The following is a 17925-nucleotide window of genomic DNA, read 5'->3' as shown; positions in this document are numbered from 1 at the left end:
ACCAGGGGCTGCACCTAGGGATTGGGCCTGCCCTCTGCCACCCGGGAGCAGGCCTAAGCCAGCAGGTCGTTATCTCCTGAGGGGTCCCAGACTGCGAGAGGGCACAGGCCAGGCTGAGGGACTCCCCCTCCCCCCCGAGTGCACAAATTTTTGTGCACTGGGCCTCTAGTCTTATATAATAAAAGGCCAGCCACCATAAGTGTAACAACCAGAACAACCAGAGACCAGAACCACCATGGCCCCTCGCCAGCCTGGCCTCGCACCCAAGCAAGTGGTTAGGAGTGATCAGGCAGGCAGGCAGAGTGGTTAGGGGTGATCAGGGAGGCAGGCAGAGTGGTTAGGGGTGATCAGGTAGGCAAGCCAGTGGTTAGGGCGATCAGGTTAGGCAAAAGACCCCTTGAAGGGCTGTCCCCGCCCCCCAGCAAAGAAAGAGGGAGGCCCAGGTCAGCCAAACCATCACACCCCATGCCTATCGCCTGCAGAGGGAGGCCACTGGTGGCAGGGGAGGGGGGGCAGCACTGCACAGATGGCAAACAGTGGCAGCAGTGGGGGTGGGGCCAGCTGCCTGCAGCCGGGAGAAGGAAAACCCCGATAGGCTCTGATCTCAGACCAGGCTTAGGGACCCTATCCAAGGGGTCCCGGATTGTGAGAGGGTACAGGCCGGGCTGAGGAATCCCCCTGAGTGCATAAATTTTTGTGCACCAGGCCTCTAGTTTTTTTCATAAATAGGTGCTGGGTTTTTGTAAAATGTTTTTTCTACATCTATTTATACGATCCCATGGCTTTTATCATCCTTTTGTTTATGTGGTGTATCACATTAATTAATTTGCAGATATTATACCAACCTTGCAACCTAGGAATAATTTCCACTAGATAAATGGTGTATAATTTTTTAATGTATTGCTAAATTCAGTTTAATAATATTTTGTAGAAGATTTTTGCGTCAGTGTTCATCAGGAATATTGGCCTATAATTTTCTTTCTTTGTAGTGTCTTTATCTGGTTTTAGAATTAAGACAATGTTAAACTCATTAAATGAGGTTGGAAGCTTCCCTCCTTTGGAATTTTTTGGACCAGAGGATAGATGTTAGTTCTTTGAATGTTTGGTAAAATTCACCCATGAAGCCATCTGCTCTAGCACTTTTGTTCGTTGGGAATTTTTAGATTACTGCTTCGATTTCGTTGGTCATAACTGGTCTGTTCAGATTTTCTGTTTCTTCTTGATTCAGTTTTGGTAAATTGTATGTTTCTAGGAATTTATCCATTTCTTCCAGTTTGTCCAATTTATTGGCATATAGTTGTTCATAATATTTTCTTATAATCCCTTGTATTTCTGTGGTATCAGTTATTATTTTTCCTCTTTCATTTCTGATTTTATTTATTTGGATCCTATCTCTTTTTTTTTCTCTTGATGAGCCAATCTAGTTTATCTTTTCAAAGAACCAGCTCTTGGTTTCATTGAACCTTTGTATTAATTTTTTAGAATATATTTTTATTTCCACTGTGAACTTCATTATTTCCTTCTTTTATTCACTTTGGGCTTTGTTTGCTGTCCTTTTTCTAGTTCTTTTAGGTGTAAGTTTAGATTATTTTTTGAGGAATTTCTTATTCCTTAAGGTAGGCCTATATAGCATGCTATGAATTTCCCTCTTTGGATTGCTTTTGCTGTGTCTCATGGATTTGGGGTTGTTGTGCATAAACTTGTTATTTAGTGGAGAAATTTATTCTTAATTCCCTCAAAGCTTCCCATGAAGATATATATAAGGTCAAAAATTACTATTAATGATTTTTAAAAAATAAATACCATGGTGATGTTGAAAAAACTAACAATACTGATGTCCAAAAAAGGAAGCTTATACTAAAGCCTTTAGCAAACATGATTTAAGGTACAGCAAAACTGATTCAGTCACTGATATTGCCACAAAGTAGTGAACACTGTGGCTGGTACTACTGATCCCACTGGTAATTACTCTAGATTCTGTCAATAACACTAGTACTACAATAACACTGGTTCTACTGATCCTAGTTGTCACTATTGCCAGAGACCATTCTCTATGTACCTTGCTTCACTGTATCACGGTTCTCAATTCTAAATCTGTGGTAGATGCATAAAGTTGGCAGAGCTTTTAGTAGGTACCCATGCACTAGTTAAAAAGGATCCTAGAAAATACATTTTCAGCCCTAGCCGGTTTGGCTCAGTGGATAGAGCGTTGGCCTGTGCACTGAAGGATCCCAGGGTTTGATTCTGGTCAAGGGCATGTACCTGGTTGCGGGCACATCTCCAGTAGGGAGTGTGCAGGAGGCAGCTGATGGATGTTTCTCTCTCATCGATGTTTCTAACTCTCTATCCCTCTCCCTTCCTCTCTGTAAAAAATCACTATATATATATGAAAATATATTTTCAGCTTCTATATCACAAGATAAATTTTGTCTCTCACCCAAACATATAAGGAGGTAATATATGTACCATATGTAGGAAGGAAGTTCAGATGCTGGGTGAGCAAAATGATTGAAAAGTGTCCCATTTATGCGAAGAAAATCCATGTCCATGCCAAAAGAAGGAGCAGCATTAATAACATGGGAATGATGAAGTCACCTTCCATGGCTGTGGGTGTGATCCATGTTCATGAAGATGGGAGAAGTAAAATCAAGGGGCATGCATGGAAGACCAAGGAATTCTCATAGGGAGCAGAGGGGCCTTGAAATAAGAGAGAGCTAACATTTATTAAGCAATCAGCATGCTCCAGATCCTGTGCTATGTGTCTCCCTTGAGCCAGAGTTCTAGGAATTCCATTGATGGAGGTAGAGATTAGAGATTTCATCTATATGTTCCCAGGCTGCTGTGGAAGACAGGGAGAAAATCTCTCATTAAATATAGTCAAGGCACTCCAAAACTAAGCTTAATGAGGGAAGGTGTATTTAACCCCCTTAAAATCATTTGTTAAATTTTTGATATAGAGAAGCCCAAATATATTTTCATCAGATTCTCAAAGGAGTTCATGACTAGGTTTCTGGAATCTATTCAATTAAATAAGGGAAATAACACTGACAATCATATCTGTCTACCTTGTTTGGTGGAACTATTGCATTCTGGGAAAACCCAGGTCAGTGTAGATGAATAGACTTAGGAGTATAGCATGTTTCATATTATATGCATTACTTGCATATTATAGCTAAAGCTATAAACAAAGGAAGAGGGTTCTATTTATCATAGAATGTTTTTGATCAAATGAATATAAACTTTAAACTTTTCAAATGTTAATAGGACACATAATGAAAAATAAACGTTCTCAAAAAAAAATTAAACCACATAGTTCCTTTGTATTCTAAGTATATTTAGATTTTGGGTTGTATGTAGATGTTGTAGAGAATGATCCCTAATATTCATTCTTCTGTTCTTTGTATTAGTGATAGAAATCTTTGGGTAGGGCCCATGACTGGCCAGATGCAGACTGCATTTCCCCGGCTTCTTTGCCATAGGCACACATATGAGCCGGAGTGATGTGCTCTGCCTCTTTCCTTTCCTCTTCCCATTGACTGGAAAATAGCAACAATTGTACCAAATGTACCCTCCTCTTGGTTATTTCATGAGAGAGAAATGAACTTCAATTTTATTTAATTCACCGTATTTTGGGGTGTTTTTCTTACAGCAACTCAATCTACATTCTCACTAACACATGTATATATGTGCATATTAAGTCGATATAAGTGTAATTTAGCGTTCTTACCAGAAACACTGAGTAATATTTACTTTATTTATTAATTGAGGAAAATGTGTTCTTCAGTTGTGCTCTCACATAATTTTTGCATACTCAGTAGTCTTTAGTTATCTAGATGAAGTTGATTTTTAGACTGTGAATTACTAATGAGGTATACAAAAAAGACACAAAAGAATCAGCTAAAATGAATGAAATATTTAGCTTTTGCAAATATAGTACTTGGAGAGAATTCCCCAGCATATATATTATTCTTTGGGAAAATGGATGTTGTGCTAACTGCTAGATACCATTTAGGAAATTTCTATGTTGAGGACTAAAATTGTTGGTCAGAATTTCAAGTTGTGGTGATTATTTAAGTACAATATGCAAATCTGCCTATTATGAATGAATGCAATGAAAATGAGGTATGAATGTTAGCTTGCTTTCATTTCATTGTAAGCTGTCAAATAGCACCAGTTCTCAGCCCTGGCTGCACATCACCTAAGGAGCTTAAAAAAAAAAAATCTTTGCCCAGGCTGCCTCAGGGATTCTGATTTAATTAGTCTGGGTTTGGGCTTTGGCATTGGTAGTTTTTAGTTAAAAGGCTCAGATAATCCTGAAGTGTAGCCAGCATCGAGAACTCCCGCTATAATAGAACAGTTAGTTCTAGAAACGTTGGGCCATCCTTGAGTCCAAGGTCTGGGTTCAATTTTGGAGATAAAACACTAAGCAAACTCAGATCCCATTTTGTACGATGAGTTGAATTCTTCTGTCAGTCACACAAGCTTGGCTGCTTCCTCTGCCAGCCCGTAAATAGGCCCAGCATTTGAGTAACTGGAGCATTTAGCTCTCATCATCTCCTGGATGGTGATGAGTTAAGACATAACAAGTCATCAACAAAATATGCAAGGATATTTTTGCTATTTGGTAAAAAGGTCAGTCAGAATATAGCATCTCTGAGTTTTGCTCTCCTTGGCTTTCTATCAGCATCTGTCTTGTCCTCAAAATAAATCTTACTTAAGCTTGTGAATGGTTTCCCTCTGTCCTTGCAATGCGATTCAACAGATGGAAGAAATTATAGCAGGAGCAACAGCTACAGGCTGCAGAGCTCATGGTCAGACACACAAAACAGAAAGCCTGGCTTTCCTTTGTCAGGAGATCATAACTATTATTTTAAGCAACTGCATATAAATGCAGTGTTTGGTCAGAGACTTTATTGTGTAACTGTTATGAAAGAGACCGTTACCATCCTTTTCTGTAACACAAGCCACCCTTAGAAATTGTAGGTCTAGCAGATTGTCTGGATGTCCCCTGTGGGGTAGGGAGTGTGCAGGAAGTCTGACTGCGACATTGATGTTGGGCCCACATCCACCCCCATCCCAAAGAGAACCTCAAAGCTCCCTCATCTCCTTCCTGGGGTGGGTGTTTCCCTACCCCGTCTTATCCCCTTCACCCCCCAGTCAATGCCAAGCTATGGCGATAAATAGTGCCTTTACATAGGTGGAGAAAGGACAAAACTTGCTCTGCTTTAAAATGGCAACAATATTAGTAAGAGGAAGTTTTGTTTGTCCTTTAGATGTTTCACTCTGAGGGTGGACGTCAAAATGCCATTGTCCTTTATCCTGCCTTATTCAGGACTTAAAGACATGAATTACCCTCTTCTTTTTTCTGCTGCAGCTTCACTAAGGGGTAACACAATGGAACCGGTGACCCCAAGGGATGAAAAGGGACTCAAATAATGGAGGGGATAAAAGAATGGAAGAAAGGGGGAGACCAGAGAGAAGGGACCCCCTCATGCCCATGGGAATTGGATTCCATGTAGGCTAATGATTGTTTTGAGGGACAAAGTGAAGAACTACTTGTACTCTTCCCTGGAAATTGTATGTGTGTATTTGAAGGGGTAATGTTAGGATTTTTTTTCTGGGAGTAGATCATACCTTCCTGACTTCTCAGATATTAAGGAGAAGATTGAGGTGGGGGGGTGGAGATAGGTCACAGCAAGTTGACATCTGATACACATAAGGTGAGAGGCCAGGGAAGGTCCAAGAAAGTGGGACAGGATGCTTCAGACGTTGGCCCAAACTAGATTCATGAGGTTCAGAATCTGATACAGAGTGAGGTTACCACAGAGAAAAGGTGAGTGTTCACCATGCCCCAGTTCACCTTGACAGGATTTAGCATGAAGAGTTCCAGCAGTGGATGCACAGCGTGACCTCGGGCCACCACTCTGTTCCCATGCATATTTTTCTATAGTTGCAATTATAGGGATTTTTAATTTTCTCATCTAACTCACACATTTATTTTGTTAATCCTCACCCAAGGATATTTTTCCATTGATTTTTTAGAGAAAGGGAAAGACAGAGAGAAACATCGATGTGAGAGACACATATTGATTGGTTGCCTCCTGCACACACCCCAGCCAGGGACGGGGCTGGAGAGGATCCTGCAACCAAAGTACATGCTCTTGACCAGAATCGAACCCAGGACCCTTTGGTCTGCAAGCTGACGCTCTATCCACTGAGTCAAACTGGCTAGGGCTAACTTACACATTTTTGATGTTTTACAACTTCAAAGTTATAATAAATTACTTAATTACTTGTACATATTTCTTTTTCCTTTTATTATTTAAAATGAAGCAATAAGGAACTTTATGCAAATATCCTTTTGTTAATTATCAACCTTAGGTTATTCACTCTAAATTTACTCAAGAAGAGACCATCCATTATCAAGAACAGCAATGACAAATCTTCCCTTAGGCAAGATGCCCTTTAATTTAACTACATGCATTTTTCCAACAAGTCTGAATGGAGAATCAATTGTGTCTTTTTAACCTCTTCTATTGCTAAACACATTTAAGTAGGCTAGCATTGCTTGATATAATGTTGGTAATTTTTTTAAAAATATATTTTATTGATATTTTTACAGAGAGGAAGGGAGAGGGATAGAGAGTTAGAAACATCGATGGGAGAGAAACATTGATTCAGCTGCCCCCTGCACACCTCCTACTGGGGATGTGCCTGCAACCAAGGTACATGTCCTTGACTGGAATCGAACCTGGGACCTTTCAGTCCGCAGGCCGACGCTCTATCCACTGAGCCAAACCAGTTAGGGCAATGTTGGTAATTTAATGGTACTGGCTAGAGTAAAAATGTAAATAATTCAAAGAGAACAGTAATTATGATCACTGCAGCATTTCAAGAGCTATAATTCAGCAATATCATTATGACCTAAAAGATAAGAGTCATCAAGCACAACTGTAATTTATGTACATTTGTTTTTAAAAAAGCAGGATTCTTTTTCTTTTTCATTGAGAAACTCACATGTTATTAGTTCTTTTTAAATTATTGTTTAAAGTATTACATATACTATTACATATGTCTCCTCTTTCCCCCATTGACCTCCCCCGGCCACCCCACCCACCGGCACATGCCCTCACCACCCTAGTGTCTGTGTCCATTGGTTGTGCTTATATGCATGCATACAAGTCCTTTGATTGATCTCTTACCCCCCTCCAACCCTCCCCTGCATTCCTATTGAAATTTGACAGTCTGTTCAATGTTTCTCTGCCTCTGTATCTATTTTTGTTCATCAGTTTATTATGTTCATTATATTCCACAAATGAGTGAGATCATGTGATATTTATCTTTCTATGACTGGCTTATTTCACTTAGTATAATGCTCTCCAGTTCCATCCATGCTGTTTCGAATGGTATGAGTTCTTTCCATTGTGTAGACGTACCACTGTTTTTTAATCCACTCATCTGCTGATGGGCATTTAGATTGTTTCCAAATCTTAGCTATTGTAAATTGTGCTGCTATGAACATAGGGGTGCATATGTCCTTTCTGATCAGTGTTTCTGGTTTCTTGGGATATATTCCTAGAAGTGGGATCATTGGGTCAAATGGAAGTTCCATTTTTAATTTTTTGAGGAAGCTCCATACTGTTTTCCACAGTAGCTGCACCAGTCTGCATTCCCACCAGCAGTGCATGAGGGTTCCCTTTTCTCCAGGTCCTCGCCAACACTTGTTGTTTGTTGATTTGTTGATGATAGCCATTCTGACAGGTGTGAGATGGTATCTCATTGTCATTTTGATTTGACAACGGATGATTAGAGACCTAGAGCATGTTTTCATATGTCTCTTGGCCTTGTGTATGTCAACCTTTGAAAGGTGTTTAAGTCCTTTGCCCATTTTTTGATGGGATTATTTATCTTCTTTTTGTTAAGATGTATGAGTTCCCAATAAATTTTGGAGATTGGGCCCTTATCAAATAGAACATTGGAAAATATGTTCTCACATGCAGTGGGCTTTCTTGTTGTTTTGTTGATGGTTTTTTTTGCTGTGCAAAAGAAAAAGCAGGATTCTAAAAGATGGCTTTGAACCCTGAAGTTTCAGAATCCTTGAATAGAAAATCCAGCCCTGTAACTTCTCTCATCCCCAGCAGGTGGCAATGTTGCTCGTTGTTGTGATCCCTGAGAGACTGGGAGAGTCTGGAATTCAGAGCACAAGGTGGCTGGTCAACCTGATAGAAATGTGCCAGCTCTTGCGTTAGAGAGATGCGGCCGCTTGTTTGCCACTAATCACCTTTCAAACTATTTCTTACAGTGCAGTTAGCTTTACTTATGGAAAACTTAATTCCCGCCCCCCTCCCCCAAACCCATGCCACCTCTCCTTACAGCTGTACATTGATTCTTTTTGATTATTGAAGAAATCTTAAATCTTAATTCCTTAAACTGAAAATGTATCTGTCAGTGGCATGCAGGATGGATAAGAATAGGGAGAGATGAGAAGCAGAGAGAACAATTAGGAGAATCCCACAGTGTTTTAGTTAGGACGATTTAAATTACTGAAGGAATTTAAAAGACAATCATTGTAAGGAAACCAAAGGATTGGAGTGCAGAGCAGAGGCCTAAGGAACAAGGTAACTGAGGAAGATGGCCAGGACCAGATCTCTGCTTCTGACTTCATCTCTTCTCCTGCCTGTGTGCTTGATTCTCTCTCCCTCTTCGAAGGCAGTGCTCTCACCTTCTTCGGTGCACATGGGAGAAGCATGGCCTACCCCTACGTTTCCTGCCACAGAAACTAGTGTGTTGTTTTTTTTATCAGTTCTCGGGAAAGATTTGATTGGCCTAGCTTGGACCATCACCTGTGCCCAATGGAATAGGAATAAGTTGTGCAAAATGGATGTGCCCTGTCCATGCAGACAGGAGAAGCAGGTCAGTTTCTGGAATATGGGGGTGGGGGACAAGGGCTGCACAGACCTGAAAGAGTATTACTACATAGGGAGGCCTAGGCATAGGTAAGGGTGTACTGTGCCACAGTGATGTTAAGGAAATAATGCAAAGGGGCACAGATAGGAGAGGTTTGGGGGAAATAATTTGTAGGACATGAAGAATGATTAGATAGAAGATGAAAAAAAAAGCATAAAAAACCCTTAAAGTGAAATAAATAGAAACAAGAAAATAGAAAAGTTGGAGATACAAGGGGAGGTGATGAACACAATGACTTGATGGATCATTTTGAACTGGCAGATTAGAATATAAGTCAGGAAGGATTTTAATTTAGTTTTTATATTCTCACATTAATAGCTCAGTAAATTGCTTTACATTTTGACTCTTTATTATCATAGAACCAGTTCTGAAACAGCTTCCTTCTTCTGGCAGAAACACCATAGTGAATCTCATATTCTTAAAAAGAACCCAGTAGAGGCATTGATCCTTTCAGGAGCATTAGTTCTTTTTATGAAAATATAATGAAGTCAGGATTCCAGTGCAAATATTCTGCCTTTTCCCTTGCATAAAAATAGGCGGCATAGAGGACTACACCACCCCCAGTTCCTTGCCATGTGGGCCTCTCCATAGGGCAGCTTACAACATGACAGCAGGTTTCCATCAGAGAGAGCAAGCAAGCAAGAGTGAGCAAGATTTAAGTCACAGCCTTATAACCGAACCTCAGAAGTGATATCCTATCAGGGTTGCTCTATTTTGTTTGTTGAAAGCAAGCTACTTGATTCAGCTCAAACTCAAGGGGAGGGGATTATTCAAGGCCATGATTATCCGAAGGTAAGGATGGTTTGGGGCCACCTTACAATTTTGCCGCATCTGTAGCAGATGCTGATAATAACTAAAGATAAAGAAGGTGACAAAGAAGGGATATTTGAGAAACTGTGTTTAGGTATATTTTACCCATTTTTTACATTTTTGTGTTGGTATGTGTGTATGCTTGTGTGCTTAGGTAGAGAAAAGCAAGCAAGCAAATTGTGTTCAGCAGGCAGGAGGGGGCCTATAACAACCATTTCAAATATTATGCCCTTTATGTCTCTGTTTCTCTCCTACATCTCTGCCCTCCGTCTCCATACTCTTAGGAGATGACTTTATTCTACTATGCAAAGAAAATAGAAACCAGCCAGGGAAATCTTCATTTTTCATTGCCGTCTACCTCCATCTTTATCCTGTCATACCTATCCTTACTGTCATCCCTGTGAATCAAGGGCTACACACAACTTGTCCAAGGCTGAGCCATCTGCCTGTGCCATATACCCTTCTACCTTCTCAGGAACCACATTTCAACATGTTTTCCTGTCCCTATCTTCTATGGCTCTTTTCTATGGGCACAGACATATGTTCAAAAATTTAAAATCACCTTTAAAAGACAGGAAGCTAACTTTTCCTCTGCCCTGAGTAACCCTTTGGCTAGTACCTTCTTTCACCCCACCCCTTTACAACTATGCTTTCTGAAACAATTGTTGATTTTCTTTTTCCTTATCTTTTAAACTTTCAATTCCTCTTTAACTCCCTGCAATATGATCTGTACCTGTCTCCCATCTTTTAAATATATATATATATTACTTCAGAGAGGAAGGGAGAGGGAGAGAGAGATAGAAACGTCAATGATGAGAGAGAATCATTGATTGGCTGCCTCCTGCACATTCCCCACTAGGGATCAAACTCTTAACCTGGGTATGTGCCCTGACCAGGAATTAAACTATGACCTCCTGGTTCATAGGTCGACGCTCAACCACTGAGCCATGCCAGCTGGGCCCATCTCCCATCTTTAAGAATAACAAAATGAGCCCTAACTGGTTTAGCTCAGTGGATAGAGCATCAGCCTGCGGATTGAAAGGTCCCAGGTTCGATTCCAGTCAAGGGCATGTACCTTGGTTGCGGGCACATCCCCAGTAGGAGGTGTGCAGTAGGCAGCTGATTGATGTTTCTCTCTCATCGATGTTTCTAACTCTCTATCCCTCTCCCTTCCTCTCTGTAAAAAATCAATAAAATATATTTTAAAGCAAAGAATAACAAAATGACTTCTCTTGCTCCCACTTACTCTGCCAACTAACCATTTGTTTGCTCCTCTTTGCAACAAAACACAATTTATCTCTTTCAAGTTTTTGTTTAAATGTCACCTGTCAGAGACCTACCCGGACCATCCTCCTCCATGCCCTCCTGTTGCCATCTCTACTTTTTGTCCTACTTATTTTTTTCCATAACACTTCTATCAAATTTACTTCTTACTTGGTTAACACATTTATTTTTATTGCTGAGAGTGTAAGCTTCATGATGAGAGTGCCTCAGGGTAGGTAAGGTGTTCATTAAATGCATTTTGAATGCACGTTATTTAACATGGTCACCAAAAATCTAATTTACAAAGCCAATTGCCCATTTCATTTTTAATGTTACTACTTAACATTAAAATGATAGACCTCTCCTTATTTTATGATATTTTCCCCTCTGTAGTAACTGGTTTTCTTCCTGCCTGACTAGTCCTCACTCTTCTTTTATGGGCTCTTCAATACAGGTGTGACCTGATGTTGTCCTTGATTCTATACTCCCCCCTTCACAATCTTATCCACACACCTATGTTTCAATTATCATTAAATTTCTTCAGCCTTCCTATTTCTCTAATGTCCTACAAGGCATCATTTCTTGAATCTTTCACAACCATCTCATCCTTAATGAACCCAATTTGAACTCATCAACTGAGACCTGCTCTTCCTCATTTTTTCTTGTCTTTGTGAATAGCATCATCATTCACACAGTAATCTGGAAACCTGAAGATTATTCTCAATTACATTTTTTTTTACACTGCCTATCGAATCTAATTGGTCACATAGTCATGCCAGTTGTACCTTCTAAATATTATGTAGTATGTCACTCCACCATTGCAATGATGTTCAAACTATGCAATGATGAAAAACTCTCTCTTGTGCCCTGTCCTCTGAGCTGCTGCCATAGAGGCCTTTATAACAGCCAGGTCTGATGGTGCTTTTCTTTACTTAACATCCTTGAATGGCTTAATTTGCATAGCCTACCAAGCCCCTGCCTTCAGTCCCTTTTCTTTCCTTACCTGTCCTTTACATCCTTTTTGATGAATTAACCTGCTGTTGCTCAAATTTGCCATATGTTTCTCAGTTTTGTGCCTTTCCACAGGCTATGTTCTGTGCTTGAAGCACTGTTTCTCACTTTGTGGTTTTCCATGGACTATTTTCTGATCTTGAGGCACACTTCCTCCTCCTCTTCTCTTAGCAAAGTCTCCCACATCTTTCAAAAGTCACCTTAGTCATCTCGTCATCTATGAAGTTTTCTCTGAATCTCTTTTTCAAGTAAAGCTAAGTGCTCTATTTTTTTTTATTCCTGTAGTATTGTAGTCTTTATGGGAATTGTTGTTTACATATATGTCTATCCTTAGAAGCTTTTAGGGCTATAATTATGTCTCCGTCATCATTGTATTCCCACTACCCAACACAATGCTTCATGTACAGTAGGTGATTAATCAATTTCAGAGTAAAGAAAGAAGGAAGGAAACACCACACACTTTGGAAAATGATTGTGCTAGTTCATCCTCCACCCAAAAAGCTTCTTAAAGAGTATAAGTTGAAATTAATGGAAAAGAGCAAACGAATATTTGTAGCAATTATCCTATCTAATAACGAGGGAATATGCTAATTGACCCTCATGCTGTTGCAAAGATGGCAGTGCTCACAGCCAATAAGGAGGGAATATGCTAATTGACTGTCCCGCCCTCAAAGATGACAGAGCCCACAGCCACAAGATAGCGGTGCCCAGTCCCCTCAGCCCCACCAGAACGGCAGGCATTCAGAGTCCCCCAGTCCCCTCAGCCCCCCAACTGCTCAGGGCCGCCCGAGGCTCAGGTAACCAGGGCCAGCCGAGGCTTGCGCTGCCAGCAGTGGCAGCAACAGAGGTGTGATAGGGCATCGCCTTCCCCTGATTGCCGGATCGCCTCCCTCCCCTAGGGCTCCCGGACTGTGAGAGGCAGCAGGCTGGGCTGAGGGACCCCCCGGTCCAGTGCATAAATTTTCATGCACCAGGCCTCTAGTTTCGTTATAAGATTTCTTATGATAAATTATGTTCTTGTAAATCCTATTCTACTTTTTATAAAGGTAGGATGGTCAATTGGTCAATATGTGATAGTTGGACTCTTTCTTAAATGTGTGTAAACCTCTCCCCCACCATTTAGTTAATGATCAAAACATATGTAGCTGTCTTTAGTTCAGCAACATCAAATCTCTACCTTCCAAGTTCTTAGATTAGATAAAAAAAATATTGACCTGAAATCTCTGTTAATTCTTAACAGTGAGTATGTAGTTCATTATTTTTTTCTAGATCTTCTACTTTACTCTCCTCCAAAACAAGATCATACCTATCCTATGATCTTTGACTACATAGTTTGACCTTCATAGAATAACTTTTCCTGAATGCATTTAGAAAAGTTACATAAAATAGTTATGTGAGATGACACTCACTATTATATCTATTGTAGAGAATTTGTGAAGGAAATAATCTCCCATAATTCCTCTTATGATGATCCATAGAGAAACTGCTCTGTTTTACTACTTGCGAATCCTTTGTCTCTCGGGAAACCAATTTATTTTAATCTTATCCACTCTGTGAATCCTGTAACCAATAATGTTTTATCCTCTTTTCTGCTACCAGAAAGTTTAGAGACATATTTGAGGCCCAACTTTAATAAGTACATAATAATTTATGACTTAGATTTTTTTTTAATGCACTAATCTTTTAATTGGTTCAGTTTCCTATCCTTATTTCCTCCACACTCAGATTTGCTCATCCATTTAGTTTCCCCTCACTTGTGTATTTTTCTAAACGGACTCAAACCCTTTTATAGTAATAAAATAGGGCTAAAATAGATTAAATGAAAATACAACTATCTCATTGGGACTTCACGGTTCTTTTAGGGAAAAAATAATCCACTACATACTTCAAGTGAATATAGATTTTCTCAGCAGCCAGGAATTGCAAGGCACATGGGCTAGACATTTATTTATCTAAGGTATTTTCTCAATTAAATATTCCCAGCATTTTGATATTTCATATCCAAGAACAATAATCATAAAATGACTTGGTAGAACATGTAAAGAACAGCCCTGTTCTTTACAAACTCTCTTGCAAGTCATGCTATAGCAGCCAGATTAGCAACGTGTCACTGAACGCATCCACTGATTTTTCTCTGTGCTGTGAGGACAGTGGATTGTAATACTGGAAGCTCCTTTGCATTCTGGCAGCCATTCACTGTTATTATATGAGATGCACCATAACAACTTGTTCTTCTGTCATTGGACTGTTATGATTAAGAAAAGAAAAGATACTCATAAAACAAAGGCTTTGACAAAAATTCCATAGTTTGGATGATTCTAGTGTTTAGATTTCTGGATAAATGATCCTCTCACATGTCCTTACAAATTTTTAAATTTAATTATTACAATTAATGAATGAAATGCTATTATTTTCTTTACTATGGATTAAGAAATTGAAGTTCAAAGGGGAAAGAAATATAACTTTCCTTTTACCCATTAACCAAAGGATAATGACTTGAGGTATTAAATTTCAAATTATGTAACCCCAGAATCATCTTCTTTCCACAGCACACTATTTCTCTTGATTCATTCAGGCTCCTTTTCTCCTTTTGGCATAATCCTGAAAAATGGGAATATTGTGGTGTGTGTGTGTGTGTGTGTGTGTGTGTGTGTGTGTGTGTGCGTTTTATGCAGTAAATCAGAATCCCAGCATGCAGCAGATAGCTCACTCACTCAAGAGTTTAACTGAAAAGAACAAGGTCAGGAAATTACCTACAGAGGTATGGGCAGGGGTAGGGACCCCAAAAGGATGGAGAGGTATCTAGGAACTAGTGATAGTGTCACACTTAGATCTGAAAGCTTCAAGGGGAGAATTATGTTACCAGAGCCTAGTGAGATACTGAGCAACCTGCTAATGTGTTTTATTTGTTCTTTATGTACTTGCTTACACACACCTGGTCTCATATGCCATTTTCATGTAATAGCATAATGATGCTATACAAGTCCAACTTTATGATTTGTGAGATAAATAACATGTCTTTCTTATCACTACATGAGACAAGGATTTTCTTTAAGGACATCATAGAGACATTCTGATTCTTCCCCAAACCTTTTTGTTGATGGTAAAACTATAAGTTTATGTGGGTTTTTTAAAAATCTAAGCTCTCCAAGGCAGTCAGAAGTAGCTGCAACACCCTCATAGATAAGTCATTATCATGGAAGCAATAAATTCCCAGCTACTTGCTCTCCCAGGCCTTGTTTTCTACTGGTATTCTGACCCATGCTACAACCGATGGTAATTGCAGTTAACAAATGCCTTTGCATGTCATAGCTTATCTATGGCATATTCTCGTTAAGGAGATTATCTGCAGCTCATGGCAACCAATCCAGAATCTTTTTTTGAAGGTCTATTTCCTGGGATCATGCCAGTACCAATCACTATATCAGGCAGAGTTCAAGGAAGACACAGATGGCACCATTAAAAAGATGAAAATGAAGACAACGTACTGAGAGGATTGTTTACAGAGGTTTGGGCAGGGATAAAATACAAGGAATGGTGAGTTAGGTTTTTGCAACCGTGAGAAGTTGTTACAGTTTGAGGAACTGAAGGGTCAAGAAAAGGGTATATCATCAACAAATCAACAAAAAACAAGTGCTGGCGAGGATCTGGAGAAAAAGGAACCCTCGTGCACTGCTGGTGGGAATGCAGACTGGTGCAGCCACTGTGGAGAACAGTATGGAGTTTCCTCAAAAAAATAAAAATGGAACTCCCATTTGACCCAGTGATCCCACTTCTAGGAAAATATCCCAAGAAATCAGAAACACCAATCAGAAAGGATATATGAACCCCTACGTTCATAGCAGCACAATTTACAATAGCTACGATTTGGAAGCAGCCTAAGTGCCCATCAGCAGATGAGTGGATTAAAAAACAGTGGTACATCTACACAATGGAATACTATGCTGCTGTAAAAAAGAAAAAAACTTACCAAGGATGGACATGGAAAGCATTATGCTAAGCAAAATAAGCCATTCAGAGAAAGATAAATATCGCATGATCGCACTCATTTGTGGAATATAATGAACAACATAAACTGATGAATAAAAATAGATCCAGAGACATAGAAGCATCAAACAGACCATCAAACCTCAGAGGGAAGGCAGGGGAGGCAGGATAAGAGATCAACCAACCAAAGGACTTGTATGTATGCATATAAGCATAACCAATGGATATGGACCCTTCAGGTTAGGGGCATGTGCTGGGGGGTGGGAGGGCCAGGGAGGGGTCGATAGGGGGAAAAGGAGACATATGTAATACTTTAAACAATAAAAAAAAGAAAAGGGTATAGTGTTGTGAAGCCTGGGAAAAGGTGGAGCTTTGAGAGGAGAGACTGTCTGACATGGTATGCTAACAGGTTTTGGTGACCACTGCTGAAACCACAGAAGACAGAGAGGGAGTGGGCATATTAATACCCTGACCTCTTTCTCCTCCCACCATCTGATCTCTTGATTGGTCAAAACCAGAGGGGATGGAGATAAGATGATATAGAAGCTATATCAATTACAGGTAACTCATCCAGGTAAAAGGAGATGGAGAATATGGCTGCCTGAAATATTTTGCTAAGGCACAACTTCCATTATATATATTACACATTAATTATATCTAAAAATTATGTGAATAATATTTTAGTCATATTCTCAAACTACTAAACCTGTTTATATTTTCATGAAAATCTACTAAAGTTTTTTGGTTAAAACTTTGCAATATTGATATATTAATGCAATCTTTAAAGATAATACAGAATGAACAGGTCGGGGAAAGGAAATATATATTCTGAAGCTCTAGGGAAATATATATTTTAAAATGATATTTGATCAAGTTAGAACTCTGAATTAAATAGTCTAACTACAATTTGACCTTCTTACTTTAAATTCCTTAAGGGGAAATCTTAGGAGAACATTTGCATTTTTGTAATTGCATGAAAGTAATGCTTTGACAAGCATAAATGAATATAAAACAACTTGAAAGGTTTCACATTGCACTTAAAATGTTCATATGTTTAAGGTAGTCAGATATACTAGTTGGGTTAAAAACATGTTTTGAATTTAATTTCTGTTTGGAAAACACTTCAAGAAGGTCTCCCTCTGTAATCCAACAAAACCACTTGAAACAATAGTAGTTATAACAGTGTATTGCAAGTATCTCTTTAAGTCTCTCATCTAAATATAGAGTCATGTTGTTTTCCTTTAACCTTGACTGATACATTTTGATGAGGTGGAGAGAAAGATTAATTTGGAAAAGATTAAAGAGAAAATGGATGCCTGGGGTAGCTATGTGTCTCGGATAGATGAAGAGAGCATAAACTTCTTTTTCGTATTTCCATTTTGTATTTCCAAAAAGGATAGATCAATTGGGAAATTTATGAATTGCACTTTATCATCCAATACTTCAATATTTGTGGAATAACTTGAAACACTGACATTACTTTACCCAGCCATAAAATAAAAACACTGAGCATAAAAAAGGTATGCTATGCTATTAGAAACTAGGCAAACCTGCTCTTACTTTCCCCCTCTAAGATAACTAAGCCCTAAAACTTTCCAAATCAATTGTAACAATTTACATATTCCAACTTCCTTACTACTTCTAATATTATATCCAGAGCTAGTCCTTTATGTTTTTAGTTTATTTACAAACATTTTCACATATTATTATCTGTCCCCAGACATATTTTTGCAATTTTTAATGAAAATCTTGGTTGGGAAAGAATAACAAATACAAAACAAGAGTAAAATCAGCTTTTATTAAAGTGTACATTCCATAGAGTAAATCAAATTTCAAATTTTTATTAATTAGTTAATTTATGTTAAAGCTGTTGGCTAAACATTTACC

This window comes from Myotis brandtii, unplaced genomic scaffold (assembly GCF_000412655.1).
Source record: "Myotis brandtii unplaced genomic scaffold, ASM41265v1 scaffold424, whole genome shotgun sequence".
NCBI lineage: Eukaryota > Metazoa > Chordata > Mammalia > Chiroptera > Vespertilionidae > Myotis > Myotis brandtii.
Note: the sequence above shows the minus strand (reverse complement) of the source record.